Source organism: Cryptomeria japonica, chromosome 8, assembly GCF_030272615.1.
Source record: "Cryptomeria japonica chromosome 8, Sugi_1.0, whole genome shotgun sequence".
NCBI classification, from domain to species: domain Eukaryota; kingdom Viridiplantae; phylum Streptophyta; class Pinopsida; order Cupressales; family Cupressaceae; genus Cryptomeria; species Cryptomeria japonica.
In genome coordinates this window covers 354,912,004-354,937,070 of record NC_081412.1, presented here as the reverse complement: position 1 = coordinate 354,937,070, position 25,067 = coordinate 354,912,004, and the positions used below count along the sequence as shown (strand labels likewise).

The following is a 25,067-nucleotide window of genomic DNA, read 5'->3' as shown; positions in this document are numbered from 1 at the left end:
TAAGGAACCATTCCCTAAACATGACAAGGGAAAAGCCAAAGCCACAGATGAGCAGACCAACTATAGAAGAGCATCCTATAACTATGATTCAACTGTTAATCACATTTCGATGGATAATTATGTCTTTACCATTATCATAAAGGACAAAACGCTTGAAAATTCTACCCAAAGACCCAAAGTTGTCCTAAAAGGCATTGGACCTTCTTCTGAATCTACCTCTGAATGTAATGTCACAACCCATCGAGGTAAGGTCACTTTGCAAGGTGCTCCGGCTAAAACCACTGCCTCCTCATCAACCAAACCTGAGTACAATCTGGTAGAACAGTTAGGGAGGATGCCCATGCTTATCTCCATCCTAGAGCTTTTATGCATATCCCCCGCACATAAAGCCATTCTTGATAAAACTTTGAGAGACACTTCCATCCCCACTGACCTGAACATGGACCAGTTTCAAGCTATGGTGGGATACCTTTCCATTCTCTTACATTCATTGAAGCTGACGATGCCTCTGTAAGTCAATCGTATAATGCACCTTTACATATTGAAGCCTTCCTACACAAACATCGAATAAAACGAGACCTGATAAATGGAGGAGCTGGTCTCAATATATGTACTTTGAACACAATAATACAATTGGGATATTCAGATAAAGCTGTGAATGCTACAAACAAAATTACCATCAAGGCATATGATGATGAAGAGCATTCATCCAAAGGAACGGTCACTTTACCTCTCAGAGTAGGCTCGGTTACAAAGGATGTGGTTTGCCAAGTCCTAGACCTCAATCTCACATACAACATATTGCTAGGACGTCATTGGATTCATGAGATGAGAGCAGTCCCATCTACATACCATCAATGCATTAAGTTTCCTCACAATGGAGTTGAAGTGACCGTCAAAGCTCATCCAAACCCTTTCATATATTGCAACAATCTGTGACCTAGATCAGAAATAACAATCCCCGTCAATCGAAAGGTTGTTCCTTCATCAACATATGTTGATCCCGAATCATTAAAATCTTCTACATCAAAACAAGCAGAGATCAAAGAAAAGTTTAAGATTAAAGACATGGGATGTGGTGAATATATTTCATGTTGATCAACTACCACTATCTCCTAAGGTATTCAGTCAATAAGAACAATCTACAAGCAATATGCAAGACCAATGAATTAGGTGTGAACCGCCTAGTGTTGTGGCTACTAAGTTTGAATGCAAATCTCCTCTAGTGGTGCAAGCAACTCTTGATATCAATAGTCATAAGAGTGGTTCCAACAAAGAATCTATTGAGCGTATCGTCAGCCCTCTTGAGAACTCACATAGCTTTACCATTTCATCTATTCATTCCATTTTCACTTTGCTCCTAGACTTGGATCAACAAGAATCAGAAAAGCCCTTACTCATTGGGGATGAAAAATCCAGTTTTGAAAAGAAAAATCTAAAAGTCAAAAATAAAGAAAAGTCCTTTAGTTCAAATCAAAATCAAAAGCTATTGGACTCTGCAAAAATCAAACTCAAAGATAAAAATCCTATGAATAAAAAAGAACAAGAGTTGATCTCCCCTAATATCAAAATAACTGGGGGCAAAAGTTCTACAATTTTAAGTCAAAAAGCATACTTGTTGATCCTAAGTCTCCATCATGTCATGATACTTTCACTTCTTGTCACAATCATAAGCCTTCATCACTCATCCACTTATTCCATACATCCTTTCCCTTCTGGAGATACATCATGGACCTTTGATGAAGCTTCTTCGAGGGACTTTGTTATCAAGGATGCCCAAACTTCTTTAGGTGACATGCATATGGGCCTACACAGTTCACACACTAGTAATTCTATCTCAGTTCCTTCATCAAGGAAGACAGTCACTTGAGCTATACATCATTCAGTCAAGGAACAATGCAGCTACAATCATAAAGTGAAGCCTTACACATTTGAGGTAGGTGACTTAGTTCTCAAAGAAAATCCCAAAAATCAGCAAAACAGAGAGAAGAAGGGCAAGTTTGAACCAAATTGGCTTGGTCCTTACATCATCACAACAGCCTATGGATCCGGTGCATATCAGCTCTCAACCACAGAGGGTGAACCTTTGGAGGATCCTATCAACAACATGCACCTTCGCAGGTTTTACACATAGCTTTTTCGAGGATCCTAATTCAAAAATACGAAAAAAAACAAAAAATTCAAAAATACCAAAAAAATTGTAAAATCCAAAAAAATAAAATAAAGAGAAATAAATTCGTCCAACGGGTGAAAACCACTTCGGTGGTGCCCTGGGCAAGTACCATGGTGAAAAATGGGTCATCGACGCCATATGTAGAGACATTTCTCCTCCCTCCTTCAGGATTCAATCTCATCCTTCACTTTGCACACTCATAGCCTATCCATCCATAATAAACTTACCCATTCCCATCGTGGCTTGTTATTGATCTACCTAAGATTGGTTAGCCATTTATAATAATCCCTCCTTTTCACACCTTTCCATCCATAATAAATTAGCTCCTATTTGTGGCTAAGGCAAATCCTACGTCTAGTGATGGGTGTGGAACTAAGAGCATCACATGTTCCGAGGAGTACAATTTCTTCCAGTTTTCTTCAGTCTGTATGCGCACAATCCACAATAAAGCAACACTTGCATCACAAATCCGCAATAAAGTTCCGCCTTCTCCGCAATAAAGTATCAATTTCATGGATTCAGTCAGTTTCAAATGAGACACAACAACAATGGGCTTCAACAAATCAAATCTTTCAACAAACTCAGACAACATTATGGTTCAGTGCTATCTATCCTTTTGTGAAAGTAAACATTGTGACCACAATCAAATAGACTTGTACAAGTGGCAAGAGACACTAAACTTTAGGACTACAGTGGATGTTGGTGTCGAGTCTTGATTTTCTTTTGATTTTATCTTTCTAGTGACATGTCTTTTAGCTTTTCCAGGATGTCTCTGACTAGAGATTTTATCTCCAGAATGTCTTTGACTAGAAAGGCGATGATGGGGTATCGTCACCTATTTTTCTTTGTTGTCTGTGGATTGTCTCTTAATAATGATATGACTTGTCCAAGGATATGAGGACACTAAGAGTCTAGTGTGAACTGGGGAATTCCTTGTTTGCGACTATCTGATCTCCATGCAAACGGGTACAATGACTTTCTGGGTCGAACATATGCATGGATTGTCATAACCTATTTGCCATAATAAAGCTCAATGATGATAATAACACAAGAAGCTCTTTCACTTCCATCTTCCATCCCCCTTTCTTGATTGACCTCCATCATCTGTGTAGATCACTGTCATATGACTGAGTATAATGACACGCCAAAAATATTTGCATTTCATGTAGTTTGCACCTGCATTACCACATATTCGCATTTCATACATACATATAGATATCACAATTACATCACATTCTGCACACAACACACGTTAGCACGTTCTACATTTTCATCATGTGAATAGTTATTTGCATTATCATATTCATCTGCATTTCATACATTCACATTTTAATTTGCATAACATATTAACATAAAAGAACAAAAATATTGTATTTCATCATGTACATATTTGCATCCATATCATAAACATCATATAGAAACATGCATCACATAGAAGCAACATCACATAGGTACACATACATATAGCTGCCGCAAGGATGAATCATCTCATATATATATCAAAAATCATAAGTGTCATGATACAATGATGTCAAAATCATATGGCTACAACATCACTCAAAGGTGTCTACATCATACAAAAATGGTACAAAACTGATACATAGGGAGCCCTCTAAGGCTATGATGAACTCCCTCCCTCGGAGCCAGCTGGCCTCGACCGAGTTTGAGCCTTGGAAGGACCTGCCCCATGATCGTCTCTCCTGCCCCCTTTATCTGGTGGTGGTGGAGGACTCATGACCCCACCGCTAGACACCTGTCTCCTGTCTCTCCCTCCAGAGGTCGTCATCATCCGCGATGGTCTCTGGAAGCTCCTAGCCCACTGATTTGGTGGCACCACTCCATAGTATAGGTCTCTCTAGTAGGCTATCTCCTCCCCTTCCCGCAGAACATAGGCGTATCTGGCCCCTGAGTCCTCTGTTGCCTGTCTCCTTGCCCTTAGTGTTGTCTCAGCCTTTGTATAGCGCTGAATAGCCTGATCCCTCTCCCGCTCAGTGTCCCTTAGCTATCTCCTGAGCCTAGTTGTATCCCTCTCCAGATCCTGGATCTCATCTGCCTGTCCCTGACAGATCTCCCTCAAGGATATTAGCTCATCCTCCTCCTCTCTCCCCTCACCCTGTCCCTGTGGCTGCTCCCATCCTTGACCCCCGTGGCATTCGTTGTATCCTGTCGAACTGCCTGCATACCCTGTCTATCAACTGCCTCTCAATGACATATGGTGTCCACCCAATCAAATACCTACTCCTAAACACATATGGCAGCTCCACTGCGTCATCCTCCCACTCCTCACAATCTAAGTAAGGCCTCCATACTACACTGTCTATCTCGTCAATAACTTGATGCCAATACTCTAGCCTCCTAATCTGTGGCTGAGAAGTAATCGTATCATACGGGTGTACAAAACTATGCCCATGTCCCCTACCTCTAAAGTGTATCAGATGTGTAACCGACAGATGCTCGTATGCCCATATCTGCAACAGTGTCACTCTACATCCTAATCCTGTTGATCCATGATATACAAACTAATGCAGCTCATAATATACATGTGCCAGCAGACACGACCCCCATGCAAACCTGGTGTTCTTAGTCACTAATGCCTCCAGTGTCCTGCCCCATCCCACAACCAACCCTCATGTCACCATGTCCAGACATAGGAACCCACTGATCACTCCTGCCAGCACCGTCGGTAGTGCCAATCCTGTAGTTGTCATTGTGTCCCAAGCCACATGTCCCACCCTCATCTCTAGTCCTGGATCCTGAAACACTCGTCTCAGTGCATCCATGTCTCCCTCTCGATTGTAAGGAACCAACTCCCCAATGATCGGTATCTGCAGTATCCTATACACATCCTCTAAGGTGACTGCCATCTCACCCATCGACAAATGAAAATTACACGTCTCTGAGTGCCATCTCTCAGCTAATGCAGTTAGCAAACCCATGTTCGCTCGAAACTCGGGCACATACATAATATATCGCAGACCCATAGCCTCAACTGCTTCTCTATCCTCGAATGTCAGCTCTGGTCGTAAACTCTAAGTCGAAGGGAATCTCTCTCGTGACTCCAGCATAGGTAGGTCCTCCTACAGTCAAGCAAATCAACTGTGTCAATCCTAATGGTACTCCTCGTTCATCACAAAGTGTTGCTTTTTATCCTAGTGCTTATATCTATCATATGGCACTCTATCCTAGTGGCACTCCTTGTTAATCACAAAGTGATGCTTGTTATCCTAGTGCTTATATCTATCATATGGCACTCTATCCTAGTGGTACTCCCTGTTCATCACAAAGTATTGCTTTTTATCCTAAGTGCTTATATCTACCATATGGCACTCTATCCTAGTAGCATTCCCTATTCATCACAAAGTGTTGCTTTTATCCTATCTTTTAGGGCACCTACTTGAGTGTATCCTCTTGAGTAGCTTATCCAATTGACAACGTATGTTCTATCACAAAATTGTCAATTTCAGCCTAATCCAATTAACAACGTATGTTCTATCACAGAATTGTCAATTTCTTCGGTACTCCCTGTTCATCACAAAGTGCCTCGCTCTATCCTATCCTAGGGCCTCTGCTTGAGTGTATCCTCTTGAGTAGTTTCCTGATTGGCAACGTATGTTCTATCACAAAATTGTCAATCTTAGCCCTATCTGCTACCCTAGTCTTCCCTAGAGGACCTGCTTGAGTGTATCCTTTTAGCAACTTATCCAATCGACAACGTATGTTTATCACAAAACTGTCGATTTGACCTTGAAGACATAAATGCGCATTCATGACACAAACGCGCCTGCTCGGCACAGACGTGCCTGTCCTACACAAATGCGCCTGCATTTCACAGACGCGCTCGCATCTGACACAGACGCGCCTGGCACCAACATAGACGCACCTGGCAGCAACATAGACGCACCTGACACCAACGCAGACGTGCCTTTGCATTTTTCCCCCCCGCTTGACATTTTTTTTGACATACCTAATGCACATTTATTACTCTACTTGACATGCATTTATGACAACAATTAATGCAACAAGATACAAGGAGGTTTTGTGGTACTTACCGACTCTCCTGCATCTGCTGGCCTCTAATATCAGCGAACGTCGATCGAATCTGTGCATCAATGCCATTGCTGCTGACTGCTCTTTGCTCTCTCTGCACTCTGATATCTTAGGTGTGTGGATGGCAATGAGGATGTTTTCCCTCGTAGTCTATCTTATAGACTACCCTAGCCCTAGTCTCCCGAGCTAGTCTTCTTTATCATGTGACTCTGTCACTCTATCCTATCTGGTGAGTCCTTTCTAGCCTTTCTTTCTTATCGAGAGATTGTCTGCGATCTTTTCAGACATTTTTATCTAATCTCTTGAGGGGGCATATCATTTCCATCTTGGGGCAACTTTGCATCAGTTAATCTTATCTTCTTTGAAACAACGCGACAAGCTGCATTGTCTCAAAGAGGGGCAAAATGTAGACACCTAAAATTGTCCTATCTAATTAAATAAATAAATCTTTATTTATTTAATTAATTCATTTACCCTCTTCTAACCTTATTTCTCATTTAAATAAATACCTCTATTTATTTAAATTATCCCTTTTTCTAAATTAAATAAATATCTTATTTATTTAATTGATCCCACTTCTTCTATTAATTAAATAAATCTTTATTTATTTAATTAATTCATTAGCCTTTTCTACCCATGACACATGTAATTCATCTCTTAATTCCTACACTACCCACCCTCTCATCATTTTCTTATTTCCTCTATCTACCCTGTAATCCTAGCCGACCATCTATCTTTTACACCTCCCAATATTATCCCTCCATTTTTTATAGCGTCTTATATATAAGGAGATGCTTCCTTCATTATCAACCCTAACTCCTGGATTAGCATTCAAACTTTCATATGCAATCAAACCTACTTACAACCATATTTCCGTTCTTTATTGAGCTCTTATGCACACATAAAATCTGAGAGCAAATATATCAAGCAAGATCAATGGAGATAGGAAAAATGGAGATCCAAACCCTATTGAACATGTGATGGTATAATCTTTGTGATTTCATTGATTTGCATTGTCTTAGGTAATCTTCATATGTTATGGTGGATCTTTGTTGTTGTTAGGCTAGGGTTTTGTGGTTGAATTCATTTAGTCTTTCAATATTGTTGTTTCCATTTTTACCATAAACAATTATATCCCCCTTTCTCCCAAAGGCTCAATTTATTTCAATAAATTGAACTCCACCTTAGCCTACTAACCTAATAATCCTCTAAACCAAATTAGTCAATTAATTAACTAGTATCCTAGATTCCTACAAATCTTCAAACTAAACCCACTAATTAAAGCTAATCAATCAAAGCCTAATCTTCATTATCATTTTCCCCAATTTTTAAATTTATCCCACCTACCTAGGTCCACATGTGACACCCCTCTTAAATGACTTGCATGCACAAGTCACTTTCAAGCTTCCACCTCACTCTTTGACCAAGGGTGCTCACACATGTGTGGGGATGCTCTTCCCCATAGATCCACCCTACACTTTCACTTTCCATCCATTTGTCACTTCCTTCTCCCTACCCCTGTTCCACTTTGCCACTTTTACCTCCACTTGTCACTCTCTTATTCTTCCCAAGACGTGGTCACACATGTGTGAGCATACCTTGCTCTCTTCCCCACGACTAGTTTTCTTCCCCAAATCTCCCATCTTGTGACACTTCTTAGAAGGCTACAAACCCAAGCCACCTCATCTCCTCACACTCTATCCTATCCCTCCATCAATTCTCAATCTCAACCGTCCATTTGAAATCCAAAAATTTATAAATTGGAGCCTTCTCCCTCACATCCATAACACAATCTCTTTCTAACCTTATGTTGCCAAATTAACTAGTTGTTGTGCAATAAAGGAGAGCAATCCACATCCCTAAGCATTAAAGAGTGAATCAAGTGGAGAAGGGTGCCTCCATTTCTAGCTCTATCTATGGAGTAATGAAGGTATAAGTCTAGATTTTCATTTAATTTGAATGTTTTAACTATTGCTTAGACTGAGCTTTTACTTGCTCTCAAGTCCTATTTAAAATCCATTACTACCATGCCAAAATATTGAGCCCATCCATGAATTCCCTGTCCATATCAAAATCCATATCCCATCATTGGAATTGGATCTATGTTAAGAGAAAAATAAAAAACACGATGAAGCGAGCTTTGAAATGAGTCAAGATCAAGTTATCTACATCATCTAATCTCATCTTATTTTTGATCAAGATCCCATATTTATAGAATTCCATAATGATCCCATCGTTCCTTTGCATCCTATCCATAATCAACATCCCATATCTATAGAATTCCACAATGATCCCATTGTTCCATTGCATCCTATCCATAATCCTAAGTTTGAAGTTGATCCCATCCATATTCCAATAACCACCACTTCCATAGATGACTACTTGCCTCCCTTGGACACATAGATGATTTTCCCCTTGTTCATCTAGAACAAGAGTCTTTCTCTTTAGACATGTTTGAAAATGATGAAGCTACAATTGATTTCAAGGGACTTCGTGATGTTATCCCAACAAGTGACCAAAAAAGGGGCTTCACATTGACCTTGATGCAACAACCTATTTTTGGGAACAAGCCGAGTTCCTTAGTCCAAAAGTTTATGTCAAATGTATTGATAAAAAATATAATATGGAATTGATTAATATTCCATATTGGCTTAGATCAACACACATAAATAGGGAGAAAGAACTAGTATCCTATCAACTTGGATCAGTCACTTTTGTCAAAAAAATCTTTCTTGCCAATGAGAAGATAACCACCATTGTTGATTCGTAACACCACAAGAATGGGCTGGCATCTTTTGTAGAATAATACATATACATATCCCATTACAAATAGGATATGTTAGAACATACAATATCAAGGAAAAAGTTTAGGCATCCACAAACAAAATATTTTGGAGCCCATGCATTTTTCGACAATCCAAGATATCAAGGTCTCAGTTATCTATTGATCAAGAAATCCGATGATGTTAGTGGCACCTCAATTATATTGGGGGAAACTTCATCTAATGCAATCATCAAAATAGGGGTCATGATTAGTCCTAATGACAAAGATGTTGCCAACACTCTTCCAATCCACACCATAAGCCATCATTTCCAAATCCTTCAACCCACAAATTAGGACCAACAAAATAAGTTATATTACAAAGTAAATGGTCAAAATCAAATTTATGAAGCTAATGAATCCAAAAGTCAAAGTGGACACACAAATTCAAAATGGATCTTAAAGCAAACTGGATCCACAACGCACCAAATCTAAATCTAATAGTCAATGAAAATTTGAAGCCACATCAAAAAAAGCCTTCTACTTATCACAAGTGTCAACCTCCTTCCAAATGGTCTTCAATCCCATCATGTAAGGTGTATAAAGCTATTTTTCCCAAACACACTCACAATTCAACATGCAAACTCCATCATCCACCATCCCAAATTTGGAAAATAAAATAATCCTACACCTAAAATGCCAAATAAATCACCCACATCTCATATTCCATCACAATTTTCCATCTTACCTAAAATCCAAAAATCCTAAGTCATGCATTCACCGTGTCCTAGTAACAACACTTTAACACAAGGACTCTAATGTAACTCTATCACCATGTACACATCCAGATAAGGCCAACCCTAGTCTCAATGAGGATTATAATAACATTCATGGTTTATATTCAAATGCCATTATCTTAGCAAGACAACTCCTCAAGGTAGGTTATTATTTGCATATTGAAGGATTTGGCCTAGGGTATTCTCCTAAGTCAAAACCTTCAATATGATTTAACATTTTTTGTTAAAGTTGGAAGACAACAAACAGTAATGCAAATGACAATGATATAACTACGTGGTGTTGTGAAATTTGGCATCTAAAGAACTTTAAAATGGTGATGAATTTATTATAAGAGTCAAGGTTTTGCAATTTGTTGATGAACATGTCATACAATTGAAATAACTAATGAAAAGTGGTGGTATCACAAAGATAGAAGTGATTCTAAAAAATATGATGTTCTGATTAATAAGAAAAACAGGTTTTAAGGACCCGAAACCTTTAACAAAGGAGTTTAAAATAGACCATATAAGAACAACTTTCAAAACGACTGGCAATAAAGCCAGTAAATAGAAAGGACAACAAAAGAAAGAAACAACAAAACAAAAGAAACCACTGCATAATTATAAAGCCTTCAGGAGGTCCTCCGCCTTAATCACCAGCTGGTCGTAATTGGCCGCAACAACTTTGAGTTCATCCAGGTCCTTATTTGGCTTCTTCTCCTTCTTTTTACCTCTGGTTCTTGTTCTGAGTCCTTGAACATCTCCCGTGCCTTCAGTGTCAGGGCCAATTTCCAGGGTATCCTTCTCCTCCTCCAATTTGCTGATGAGGGATTTGGTATTTCCAGCAGAGGCCTTCAGAATGTTTAAGCTTTGCTCTATGATACTTTTAAGGCATTCCTCACTTTTGCTGACTTTATTGACAGTTTTCGCCATTGTTTGATCCATAGCATTAGCATTTGCTTTCCTTTCAATCAGGTCTTTCTCGATTTGCTCAAATCCGGGGTTGAAGGAGTCTCTTATATTTTCAGCTCTAGCAATAGTTTTGGTCAAATCCTCCACATAATCTACCATAGACTTCTCTTCGCCAATGCTGATAGTTTCTAGAATCTAGATTCTGCTGATAGTTTCCAGAATCTGGATTCTGGTACTGACAATATTATAATAGCTCGAAACACTCCTTTTAATCTGTTTCATTATTATTTTGTCCATTTATGATCTTTGGGGTACTATTGTATCGATCCTTAAAAATGATTAATCTGACATTCTCTAGGAGGCCCTGTTCTCCCTTCCATGTAATCATTTCATCTTGATTGACCGCCACATTGGCTGCCCAGTCAACAGAACCATTAGCTTCACGGTAAATATGAGATATGAAACTTTTCTCAAAAGTGTTAATGAGGTCTCTAGCAGCCTTTATAATGTTATTGATAGACCACGAGGGCTTAGAGGTCCCCTTGAGGCATTTGATGATGTTGTTAGAGTCCCCTTCAATCCATAGGTAGGGGAAATTCCATCTTTTTGCGAGGAGAATACCTTGGAGTGCTGCCATTTCTTCTGCCTTGTGGTTTGTTTGGCTTCCTATTGGAACAACAATCATTTCCTTGCATATACCTTTATCATCTCTAAGAATAGCTCCACATCCTGTAGGGCCCGGATTACCTTTTGCAGCACCATCGAAATTGACTTTGAACCAACCATGAGGGGGAGTTTGCCATCTTGCTTCTAATCTTTTGTTTTGCTTGGGGTCAGAATTGCCAGCATTCTTCAAACTCCAGGAACTTAAAATGTGAGATTCCAGAGGGTTGGTCGAAAAGCAGGGACCCCCAATGATCCCAATGTTCTCCACTATAGCCCATTGTATTTTCTGGAAAACAATATCCTGAGTAAGAGAAGTGTCCCTAAAAATACGATTGTTTCTTTCTTTCCATAACCCCCACAAAATGTGAGGGAGTGATAGCTGCCACATAGATCTCAAAAATGAGTTAGACCAATGATAATTGCAGGAGTAGAACAATTCACCGATAGTGTTAGGAAACACCCAATCAATGCAAAAACTCTTAAGAAATCTTTCCCATATTGAAGCAGAATAGGAACAGTGGATGGCCAGATGGTCTACAGACTCTTCCTCCTCAAGACACAGAGCACATCTATTAGGGAATGCAAATCCTCTGCCCTTGAGATTATCTAAGGTCAAGATTTTATTTTGAAGAATAGTCCAATAGAAAAAGTTGATTTTAGCGATCAAACCCTTTATCCATGCTTTAGACCAAAAAGGATTTTCAGAAGGGGCAGGGGAGAGAACACCATACATTGAAGAGACAATAATATTACCTTTAGGTTCATATTTCCAAATGAGGGAGTCTTCCTCTTTATTCAACCAGGCTGATGACATATGGTTTTTAAGCTTAATAAGGTTTGGGTGGATACTTTCAATGTTTTGCCATTTATTACGTATCCAATACCCTTCAACTAAAGGACCAAACGTTCTAATACAGGAGGAGGCATAAGGGGCCCATCCTGGGATATCAATCAAAGATTTATCAAAAAGCCAGGGATCTTCCCAGAATTTAACTTTCCTACCATTGCCTATTTTTCATATAACCCCTTTAGCAATGTTGTCTCTACACTTAGAGGCATGATTCCAGATATGGGACCCATTCATACTAATGTCAGAATTGATTAAAGAGGAAAGAGAAGATGACAGAAGAGAATACTTACTTCTCCAGATTTTACACCATTCACTATATGAGTGGAACATTCTCCAAACCTGTTTAGACAAGAGAGCTTCATTTAGGGTCCAGATTCTTCTCAGGCCTAGACCTCCTTTACTTTTCGGTCTGCATACCTGATCCCAAGCCACAAGAGACATTCTTTTCTTTTCCTCAACCCCTGACCAGAGAAATTTTCTTTGAATTTTCTCAATTGCATCATCATACTTTACTGGAATTCTGAAAAGGTTAAGGGCATAGATAGGTATGCTTTGAAGAGAAGCTTTCAGAAGTTGAAGCTTTCCAGCCTGACTTAAAAGGGCTCCTTTCCATCCAGCTAGCTTTTTATGAAATTTGTCCACCAGAGAGCTCTAAAAAGAATCAGGAGGTGCAATGCCCAAGGGGAGGCCAAGATAAGTGGCAGGAAGATCAGCAATCCGACATTCCAAGATTCTGCTGATTCTGTGTTATCTTCTCTCTGGTGTATTGATGGAAAAAACTTTGCTTTTGACCCAATTAATGAGCTGACTAGATGCAGAGACAAACTTACAAAGAGTGTCCTTAAAGGTTCTAGCTTCTGAGATACTTGATTCCCCCATGACAATGGTATCGTCCACAAACTGTTGATGAGAGCAAGTATGATCAGCTAAACAAGGTTGAAGTCCCTTAAAAGATCCTCACATCACCATGCTTTCCATATACCTACCAAAACATTCAGCCATAATAATGAAGAGGATAGGGGAAATGGGATCCCCTTGCCTCAATCCTCTAGATGCTTGGAAGAAGGGGGATGGATATCCATTGACAAGAACAACAAAAGAGGCTGAGGTAATAAGCTGACTAAAGAGGTCAACACATTTGGTGGAGAAACCATAAGCCACAAGAACCTTCACAAGAAAAGACCAATCAACCTGGTCATAGGTCTTAGAGAGATCAAGCTTGAGGATGAGACCTTGTTTCTTAGCCCTTACAAGAGAATGAATATTCTCATGGACAGTAATAATGGAGTCAAGAATTTGTCTTCCTGGGACAAAACCATTTTGCTGATGATTAATCAAAGAGGGAAGGACAGTCAGGATTCTGGTGGTATGAACCTTGGAGATAATCTTATAAAAAGAATTACATAAGCTGATTGGTTTGAACTTGTCCATAGAGTCAACACCTTGGATTTTGGGAATTAGTGCAATGAAAGTGCCATTAATTTCTTTCAAAAGTCTTCTATCCCCAAAAAACTCCTTGACTCCGTTGGAAACATCTTTCCCTACAATGTCCCAGAAATATTGAAAGAAGAACATGGGAAAGCCATCTGGACCGGGAACTTTATTACCATCAAAAGAAAAAAACAACACTTTTGATTTCCAAGTTCGAAGGTATGGAAGAAAGGGAGGCATTCATCTGCTCATCAATGAGGCAAGGAATATTTTGAAGAAAAGAAGATTGAGCATCAGCATCCAACTTGTGATCCCTCCTCAGAAGATCTGAAAAGTACCTTTTGGCCTCATTCCTTATCTCTTCCTCCTTAACCAGCTCCCCATTGTCCACTACCAGTTTAGTAATCATGTTTGCCGCTTTATGTTTGATAGTCGACATATGAAAGAATCTTGTATTCCTATCTCCTTCCTTTAGCCAAGTGCATCTTGATCTCTGCTTCCAAAAAGTTTCCTCTTTAGCAATGATTTCATGGTATTTTTTAAGGGTCTCATTTTCTTCAGCAATAGACACAGTAGAGAAACCATCCTTCTGAATTTGGACATGTATTTTCTTAAGGTCATCCTGGACTTTACCTTTGGCCTCAAAAATGTTCCCGAAGCTGGAATTATTCCAGAGTCTTATATTGTCCTTAACACTTTTGAGTTTCTTCACAACTCTGTACATAGCAGTGCCCTCAACTTAGATATTCCACCATTTATGAATATTAAAAGTAATATCAGGGTGATGAGTCCACATTTTTTCAAATCTAAAAGGAAAATGTCTTCTTCTATTAATTGGGTCAGCAAAGAGAGTGATGGGAAAATGATTAGACCCAACCCGGATGTGGGCAGATAGGGAGCAGAAGTAATGCCTGAACCAGTCATCAGAAACAAGAGCCCTGTCAAGGCAAACTTGGATAAGATCATTGCCAGTTCTCCTATTAGTCCATGTGTAATTGCATCCCTGTATCTCCACATCATTGAGAGCCTGAGTATTTATGAAATCCATAAGGGCCAACCTACTTTCCAATTGAGAAGGGCTTCCACCAAATTTTTCCTCCTCTCTCAAAGGAGTATTAAAGTCTCCAATGACCAACCAGCTAAGATTCTTGAAGTTGTCCCTAGTTTCTATAAGTTTTTTCCAGAAGGAGTTTCTTGCTTTCAAGGTGTTGGGTGCATATATGTTGGTGAGGACCCATGATGTTCCATCTTTTAAATGCTCAAATCTAATGCAAGCGAATTTTTTTTCTTGAATAAGAACATGGCCTTTGACACTATTGAGATTCCACATAGTAGCTATGCCTCCCGAAGCACCTTCCGAGCTTCCACCATTGATACTCCCATTTTTAAAAAACTTCAGAGATTCAACTTTTTCTCTACTCATTTTGGTCTCTTGAATTAGAAAAACATCAGGTTTACTATCCCTTATCATATTCCTAATAATATCATGTTTATGAGGATTATTAAGTCCCCTAATATTCTAAGAGATAATCTTCATATTTACTTAAGAGTCTTCTGAGTCCCATCTACAATGTTCTTACTGGTCTCCTTGTCTCTGACTTTGTGGTTAGAAGGTCAACCTGGGGAAGAGGAGATGTACCCAACATCAACTTGAGCTATTCTGCTGGATTTCCTTACTTGAGAAGCCGAGGGAGTGGATCCTTTCTTGTTCCTATATTTTGGTATTTTTCAGTCAGCTTCTTTCTCGAGAATTGCTTCAGGATTACTGAGGAGTCTGGATATTTCATCTTCATTGCCCCAATTAGGGAATCTAGAATCATGTAATGCACTATTTACTATTTTTAAATTTTGATATGAATCCGAAAGGTTCATACCCAGTATAGCACATTTTTGGGCTTCTTGCATTTTAGAACTGATCGTAAGCGGGGAAGAGTCAGTCTTTTCTTCTTGGGAGCCAGTGATCTCCCCTTCCTTAGGTTGTTCCTCTTTCTTTTGCATTTCTTTACCAGCAAAAGTATCAGCAATTACCACTTCGGCTGTGTCCTTTTGAAGATATAGTCTGTTCTTTCAATTCCTCTATTCGGATCTGCTCTATCAAGGGGTTGTTAACTTTTGTTGACTCATTCCTCAATACTTCCTGGATTGGAAGGTTGGAGATGGAAGTTGAGGAGACCACTTCCTTATTTCCCCCCAAGGGTTCAAAACAGTTGTTGTCAACAAAGTCAGCTTCCTTATTTTTCGAGTTTTTAACTTGCCATACCTTTTTTTCTGGAACTTTTTTACTTTCACCCGGGGGTTTAGTCTGCTTGAGCTCTCCTTTAGGCTTGATAGGACAAGATTTTGCCCAGTGACCTACTTTCTTGCAATGGAAGCAGGCAAAGGGGATAGATTCATATTCTATTTGTTGTTTCCATGTCCCCAACTTTGACACTATACCTATCTGTTCCGGCATATCAGCATCATGGGCTATCCCTACACAAAACCTAGCGTGAGTGAGTCTCCTTTTTGATGCTGTGACTGGGTCTATAGAGAGGAGTTCACCAAAGGAGCTTGCTATTCCTGAAAAGATGCTTTCTGCCCAATATTCAAGAGGTAGACCTGGTAACTTTACCCAAACTGGAACTCGTGCCAAAAGAGAGTCATTCATGTTCAGATTCGGATGGCATTTCCGAAGAACCAAGGTTGTCCTTCCTACCATCCAAGGACTACCACAAAGTATCCTTAATTTATCTTCTTGACACGAGAAAGTAAAAGAAAGGAGGCCTTAGGCAATGCCGAGATTTCAACGTTACCCTTCAGAGCCCATTTCCGTTTGACGTAAGCCCTTACAACTTCGATGTTTGGGCGCGAACCCATAAATTTTTCTACCAGGGAGTTTGACATGCTGTTTATATTATGATCCAGAACTAGATTAGGGATAGAGATAGCGAACTTTCCACCGGTTAGATCAGAAATATTCTTGACCGGAGGTAAATAGGATTTACCAGATGGTTTTGTTCCAAAAAGGGATGACCATTTTCTAGATTCTTTTCCGTTCTCCAAGGTCTCTTCATGTGGGCTGGACCCCCCGCTGGACCCCTCCCCCGAAAACCCAGAACCCACTTTCTTCTGTGGCAGAATACCACCAGTCTGCGGAATGTCAACAACCTTTGGAATATCCGGAGGCTTGTCCTTCTCTCCCATAGGACTAGCTCCTTCGATCTGGCCACTCCCACCAGTCTGCGGAATGTCAACAATGTTCGAAATATCCGGAGGCTTGTCCTTCTCTCCCATAGGACCAACTCCTTCGTTCTGGCCGCTCCCACCATTCGAACAAGAGTTCCCGCCTTTCAGAGAATTTGAATTTTGAATTCTCCCATTGCTGCTTCCTACTCCTCCCAGCTCCATTCCCAGAAGTTATGTGGGTTATGGTTAATGTTAGATTTAAAAAAAAAGTAAAAAAATATGATGTTAGAAACTAGTAATTTTGAATAATGAAGAAAATAACTTAATGCCTTAAGATAATGCCTTTTACACATGACGTGAAAGTTTTATTGTCGAAATCAACATAATAATTAGATAAATCTAATAAATTGGACTAACGTAGAATTTGAATTTTGAATATAAAAGATGAAATTTATGTTGTTTTCCCACCCGAACTAGAAATTATCTAGGAAAGGATTAAATCCAATTTCAAAGATTGAAGTTGAAATTAATAGAGTGCGTGTTAAATTAATCAATTTGAGTAAACTAATACGACCACTCGCGATCTGAAATGGAAAACTGCAGCAAGTCATAGTTCGATTGTTTTTGGAGACAAAGATATTTTTGCTTGCCCTGCAACATAAATGTTTTTAAAATATTGTTTCGCCAACAGTGAACGGCTGATTTTTAAACTTGCCACTGGTTTTGACGATTTTGTCCACAACTCTGCTGCGGTTCGGGTGGGCCGTCTGTTTTCGTTATTGGTGTTATCGTTTCTGCGGCAAGATAAACCGCAGAGGTCAAATATTCTCCTGCGCTCGGCAAAATGAGGTAACTTTTTTTTTAAACTGTGATATAAATATGCATTCTTTTGTTTGTTTTTCATGATTTTATGAATGCCACACGATCGGTTCAGGGAATACTGTTAACATTTGCATTGTGCATTACTTTCAGTGGTTTCTGCTAACCAGTCTAAAGCGTCGTGGTTTTCATTTTTTTGTTCGTTTTGTTCTGTTCTGTATTCTTTGGGTTATTTAAATATAAATCCCAATCCTTCAGGATTTCAAAAGCTTCTATATTTGTTTTCTATTTTGCATTCATTGCAAAACACAAATAGACATACTTGTTTATATATAAATGTATGTTTAGTTTGTGTACTAACCCTAATTGTGAGGGATAACACGTGTCACAATACAATAATAAAACACACAAAGTTAATACCGGAAGCTAAGTTCAATAACATTATGGACTGTAGAAATCATATGGCTACAATAATAAAGTGTTTTAGGGTTTGTTTGTACTGAAATACGTTGAATGGTCTTATATGCATCTTGGCAGGAAAAGCTCAGACAGCTGTACTTCATTATCCCTTTACAACTTATGTAATTCATGCAACAGTACATACAATGTTGTCTCAATGGAAAAAATGGGCCTAAAAGCATACAAGAGATTACTGCAATTGAATTTTTGTCTGTGGTTTCCAGCTACTGTTTTACAGCCTCGACTTATGATTTTTACACTTTTTAATTGAGATGAAATTCTGTTGAACTATGCTAGATTGATTGGATTTTGCTGCTGGTTCTCATTCTAACTGGATTTGAAATTCTGTGGAATTCATGTTAGAGAAAGCAAAAATTCATAGATATTCAATGACTTTTAACCAGTTATCAGTTTTACGTTCATCTTTTATGTAGCCTTTGCATTGATCGTTGTCCTGAAATTCCTATGTAGTTCTTCATGCCCTGCATATGTTTCCACATTTGGCATGCGTGTCTAGCAGGGCAGCTGCATCTATAACACGTAACTGCCCTATAGCACATGACAAAAGTTCCCCTTTCATTATGATTTCATGGATGTTCATACACTGTTCCGAAGTTCCTATTTTGGCACAGGTGGGAAGAATGCTAGCAGAGGTTGACTCAGGCTTTACACCCCGCCAATCGCATTCGCTTGAATGTTTCTAGATGCTTTTTGGCAAATTTTTATTGTGCATATTCTGCAATCATTTCAATCCATGAGACCGCATGTCTTAGAAGCATTTTGTAAACACTTTGTATGCAATTTCCATGCTCCCACATTGTGCAGACATTTCAACGGGACAATTGTAACTACAACATCTAACAAAATTTTTCTTGTCTTTTATGTTTTGATGGATGTCCATACCCCATTCTGAAGCTCCCATTTAGATAGTGGTAGTATTGGAGTTTAGGAAAAATCAATTCTACAACTCCCAAAGATCACCTGCATGCAAACCTGTCACAGAAGGAGAGAAGCAAAAAAGCTATGGAGGTCAGAATTCAGAGATCCAGAAAAGAGGAGTCATATTGATTGTGCAACAAAAATGCAATTCAATAATTACAATTGTTATGAAAATACAAAGAGAGAATCCTTATAAAAGGATACTCAAAACCCTAAAGGAGAAAATCCTAAAGAATTATAAGATTCCTAAGTTTAGCTTAAACATAGAGTATAATAGACTAATAATTAAATAAATAATTATTAGCTAATAAAAGATTACTCTAACACGCCCCCTTAAGATGAACTTAGGGAGTAGCTAAAAAACAACCAAGGACTAAAAAAACATGTAAAAAAATGGAGGAAAGCAACAATGGGTCTCGGCAACTAGGCCTAATGAGGTATCCAAGTACAATAAAATCTCTGTAAAGTGGAGAAAAAAGAGAAAACCTTGTGGGAACAAAACACTTCTCCAAAAAGAGATGATTGCTCAAGTGAAGGACTAACAAGCTTACAAACAAGAGTGTTCCAGAAGATAGGAACAAAAAAAAAGCTTGAAGAACACCACTGAGGCATGAAATAGCTGCAAACACTGTCGAAAAGTAACTGCTGATCCGAAGAACCTCCACTGAAATAGAACATGACCAAGTAGAGAAGACTGTAATCTGCACGAGTGCCCTCAAATGACACTACTCGAATCAGATGGCAAACAAAGGCAAACAACTGAACTCGAAGATATAGATGGCATGAAGCACCAAAGCCTGAAGAGCTGATCAATCGAACCAAGGAAGCATTAGAACCAACAAGACAAACCTCCCCATAATGCTGAAAAGGGAGAGGGACAGGTACACTGAAAAGAATGGCCACAAGAACTGCATGACGAAGAACCAGGAACATTGAAGGTGCAGAGAAAGTACATAGTGTCGTGGAAGGAACACTCACTTGACACACATCATAAGGCTAATGTCATGGAAATAACACTCACTTGACAAAGGTTGATGACAAACAAAAGGCAAACATCAACCTGTTGGTATTTTGATGATTTTTAGTTGTGATTGTCATTGATGGACACACTTATTTTATGTATGAGTTATTCTCCACCGGCTATATGTGTTGTATTGTTCACACCGGTATTATATGCCATTGAATGTATAGTCTTTGTTTATAGAAGACTATCGGTGTTTTGCAGAAGATGCTTACTGGTCAAAGCATGACTGAAGACCTCAAGTGGAACGAGGACCCCCAGCGACAGTTAATCTTTCTGATCGGAACACTATGTTCCAGTTTACCAATTTTTGTTTATCGGTAATCGGTATACTGTGTTAAACCAGTAAAATTGTTGAGTGTGATGAGTTATCATCCACTGACACTTTGGCGGTGCTTCTGTGCCGTGTTACCAAATGTGTCTAGATGCTTTGAACCTAGGAAATTGTAATCCAATCTCATTGGACCGACATGAAATCGGTTTCCTATTTAAGGACATCATGTCTAGGGTTTTTGAGTGTGCGTGTGTGTATATTGAAGAGAGAAGTTGTTATAGAAGCATCGTGCGATAGAGATTAAACATGAAAAGGATAGAAGACTGAAGTAATGCTGCAATGCATTAATAGAGAGCAGTCAAGGATCTAATCAAGCATTGTGTGCTACTTTCTAGATCATTCACTTGTTGATTACTAATCTCTTCGACAAGTCTGAAACCCTTAACCGGGTAGGCCCAGTCAAGCCTTTTGTAAATCCTCTAACAAGGTGGTTCATAGTTGTGGATCTGAAATCCTTTAACAGGGTAGTCTTTAACAGGACTTATCTCCTAATAGAGATCTGGATTCCTAACGGGATCTGTTTTGGTGAAGAACTTTGTAAGGCCTTAACCGGTTTGGTTACTATTTTGTAGATAGTTGACTTGTGAGTTTTACTCACTGTGGTTTTTCCCATTTGGGTTTCCACGTCAAAATATCCTGTGTTATGGTGATTGTGCTTATTTGGGTGAATGCTTTATTTGCTATTTGGCTTATCAGTGTTTTAACCGGTTTGTTGTCTAAACTATTATACCGGTCTGCAGTAAAATTGCTTAAGAGTTTGGTTAAGTTTTTGGGCATACTAATTCACCCCCCCCTCTTAGTATTCATCACAACCCCCCATGGCACTTTATAAGTAGTGTATGTACAATAAGGCACAAGATGTGCAAGATCCTAAGTTTACAATGCATGGTGGCACTTTATCTCAGTGTGTTTGCATAAATAAAATGCTACAATGATCAGAAGAGACAGAAGATTGGAAACAAAAATAATAGCCAAATACGAGACATCCTACTCAAAGAAAGAGATCCCAGGACCTGAAACATCCAAGATATTCACTAGAGTGCTGAAAAACAAAAAATTGAATAAAATATACCTGGAGTAGAATCTGGAAAGAGAACTCATATGAATGGAAAAAACACAAGACAAGCTTTCCAATGATATAAAGTTTTCGAAAAACAGAGTTCAGATGCTCAAGTTATGTCTCCCGAAGTGCAAAAAGGAACTTCTGGCTTTGACAGCAAAAAACGTCATCAAAAAAACAAAATCAAAAGTTCAAACCTCTAGATCTGGATAGAGATCGGAAAGAGCTTTTCGACGATACAAAGTTTTTGAAAAAGCGCCTTCGTATGACCAAGTTACGGCCAAAAGAAAAAAAACCCCTCTTGTAGGGCATAAAGAGGGTTAAAAAATATATATATATATATATATTTTTTGACGAAAATTTTCTGACGCATTTGCAAGTACAGCTGTATGGATTTTTGTGCCTTGATAAACGCACCAATAAAAAATCATGCCCCAGATGCCCCTATCACCGAAAATAGACAAATTATATATCAAAGTTCATGGAATTAGCCTTCTGAATCCATCTGTGAGGTCCTTTTGGCGCCAAAATGTACCAAAAAATCAGCTACCCCCAGAAATGGAAAAAACAACTACACAAAACCCCGAATACACAGATTTGAAGAACAAGGCCCAAAATCTCTCATGAAGAGAACAGGGGCATGCAGATCTAGAGCTCTGATACCATATTGGAGTTGAGGAAAAATCAACTCTACAGCTCCCAAAGATCACCTGCATGTAAACCTGTCACAGAAGGAGAGAAGCAAAAAAGCTATGGAGGTCAAAATTTAGAGATCCAGAAAAGAGGAGTCATATTGATTGTGCAACAATAATGCAATTCAATAATTACAATTGTTATGAAAATACAAAGAGAGAATCCTTATAAAAGGATACTCGAAACCCTAAAGGAGAAAACCCTAAAGAATTATAAGATTCCTAAGTTTAGCTTAAGCATAGAGTATAATAGACTAATTTAATTAAATAAATAATTATTAGCTAATAAAAGATTACTCTAACAGGCAAACTATGTCACGAGATTCGCTGAATATTGGCCATGAAGTTTGAAACTTGGCAAACTCCAAAACATGAAAAAAATAATCGTTGAAATTTGCCCAAAATTTGCTTGGATAAAGGGCATCTTATTTCTTTTACTAAAATGCATTTAAAAAAAAAGCTTTTTTTGGGGTTTTCAAGTGAGAGGAGAAAAAAGCATCCGAATGTAGCACTACCGCAATATATTCATGACAAATATTTACGGCTAGGAGCAAGTGAGGCCAGTTATTGTTCATAGACAGCTGTAGCAGCAGGTGGAGCTCAACTACGAACTTGTTTTACTCATTCCAAAAACAGAAATGAACCGAAGAGTTAAGGAGATAGGGCAATAGAGAGGGGAAACGCCGAACAACACATAGATTGTATGCTTCGAAGTTAGAGAAAGGTTGAATGTGGCTGTTATTTTATTTTTTGGCAGACTAATAGCTGCTTATGGGGCAGCACCCTATGTGTTATATCGGAGAAAATTTACAATGCAGTATTTGACAGTTAATGCCTTGTTGTCTAGATATAGCAAAATCATATAGGGATTGGACCCTATTTACCCTATGCCACTGAAGACAAAATGTGGCACATCCAGCAACAAAATGGTGCCCACAAGAGTCCAAAACAGGAAAATAAACCCAAATCAAGGGCGTATACTAGTATAGGAACTAAACCTTGCATATATTATGAGGGATATACAACCAAACAGCATAATGACACTAGCATTACTCAATGTTTATCTTTTTCTTGCCCTCACTTTAGGCACGAACTAGACACTCGGCTCCATAGTGCTCATGACCAGGTCCTGCATCCACGACCCCTTTTGGTAGCACCTCCTCGATGACTGCACCGGCATCTTCCTCCTCATCATTGCTGTCTAGACCTTCAGCCTTGATAAACTCCTTAATCCAATCCCCTCCATTCGTAGTGATCCTTGCCAACTTTTTCAGAAAGACCATGTTCCTGTTTATGGTTGGCTTGCGATTTTCAAAGACCTCCGGCTCAAAGGTGGAAAGGATTGGCAGCTTGGGCACCTCTTTCCCTTGGCGCCGATCAACAAAATAATCTTGCAGGAGAGGAGCCCTCAAATTCTTATCCACATTGGCGAGGACAATCTCCAATTCCCCAAGGAAGGAATCTTGCAAAAGCTTTTGAGATAAAATCTTCGCCCCATCTTTTGACTCCCCCACACTTAACACATTTGCCAAAAACATGGCAGAAACATCTATGTTGACTCGATGTTCGTGGCAAGTTTTTAGAAAATATTCCCCTAAAATTGCCTTAACTGCATGGATAACCAACCCATGCGAGTAGTTGAGGATGGCCTTGAGCCTTTTGTTCGTCACCTCCCCTAAATATGACATTTGCCTTTTGTCTAAGATTAGTCTGATGGGCGTGTCCATATTTAGTTCTAAACACTTAGCATACCAAGGCAGGAAGGGTGAGTCACCGAGGGCTGTCGTGGAAGATAAATAGGAGGGGGCAATCTGTCCATCAAATATCAAAGCCACCAAATGCCACTTAATGATATCATGGCAACCTCACCAAAAATTGATTCATATCTTCAAAAATCTGCACTGGATCATGAGAGTAGTATTTCCAAGGTGTGGGTATTCATGTGGCTTGCATTTTTGTCCTTTCCCAATTGATCCATCGTCCTATGACTTCTTTGGAGACAAACACGTCACCACGATCACACGATAAACTCCCGGACTTGAGTTGTACATTGATTAGTTCCATTATTCTCGAGCATAATTGGTACACCGGTCTACTAGTAGTCATTGAGAATTGTGCACATTTCGCCTTCATCTCAAAAGGAATAAATGATCACAAGCCAACGTCATAAAGAGTTTACTCCAGGACTAAGCGACAATGCCACATGGCAATTCTAGTGGGCCACCCAATCACCAATTTTCTCTCTTCGAAGCCTGCTTGGCTAATTCATCTGCTGCACCATTTCGTTCTCGATAAACGTGAGTCAATTTGAATTTGAAAAAGAGCTAACTAGTTCCCGCATAGGCTTCAAACATCTATCAAGCTTCCAATTAGGCATTGACTTTTGTCTGATGGTAGTTATAGTGATAAGTGAATCACCTTCCAGGTGAAGTTGGCTCACCTTTAATTCCCTACCCAATTCTAGACCAAGCAAAGTAGCCTTGAATTCAACAAGATTGTTTGTGACCTCCCCGAGATAAACTTATCTTTCAACAAGTGTATTCCCATTGTGATCTGAAGCAATGCAGCCAACCCCACTTGGTTCGGGATTGCCTTTCAAGGCTCCATTAAAGTTTATTTTAATCCATCCAGCGTCTAGAACATTCCAACTCACACCATCCCTCGGATTGCTGGGAAGATCAACCTGCCTAACCCCATTAACGTGGGGCAATGTGGCTATTATTTTAATATTTAATATTTAACTTTTTGTTTTTATTTTAATTTTTGTTTTCCAAATAAAATTATACAACCATGTTCATTTGTTATTTGCTTTTGTTTTTCACCCATATTAAAATTTAATATTTTAAAATATTTAAATTAGTTTTTTAATTATAATATATTTATTAATTAATGTATAAAATTTAATATATTTGTTATTTAAGATATAAGATCTTAAATTTATTATTTTTATATTAATAATAAT

General features: G+C 38.9%; 1 protein-coding gene across 4 annotated transcripts in view; it reads left to right on the top strand.

The window, feature by feature from the left end:
• Positions 1-17,278: 17,278 nt before the first annotated feature.
• Positions 17,279-25,067, top strand: part of LOC131045319 (nuclear pore complex protein NUP54) — a 73,539-nt gene continuing 65,750 nt past the window's right edge. The window contains exon 1 of one of the 4 annotated variants that reach the window (XM_059209545.1): positions 17,279-17,630. The gene's annotated coding sequence lies outside the window, so the exon portion shown is untranslated. The remainder of the gene's footprint in view (positions 17,631-25,067) is intronic. The other 3 variants (XM_057978892.2, XM_057978894.2, XM_057978893.2) reach the window with 3 other exon arrangements.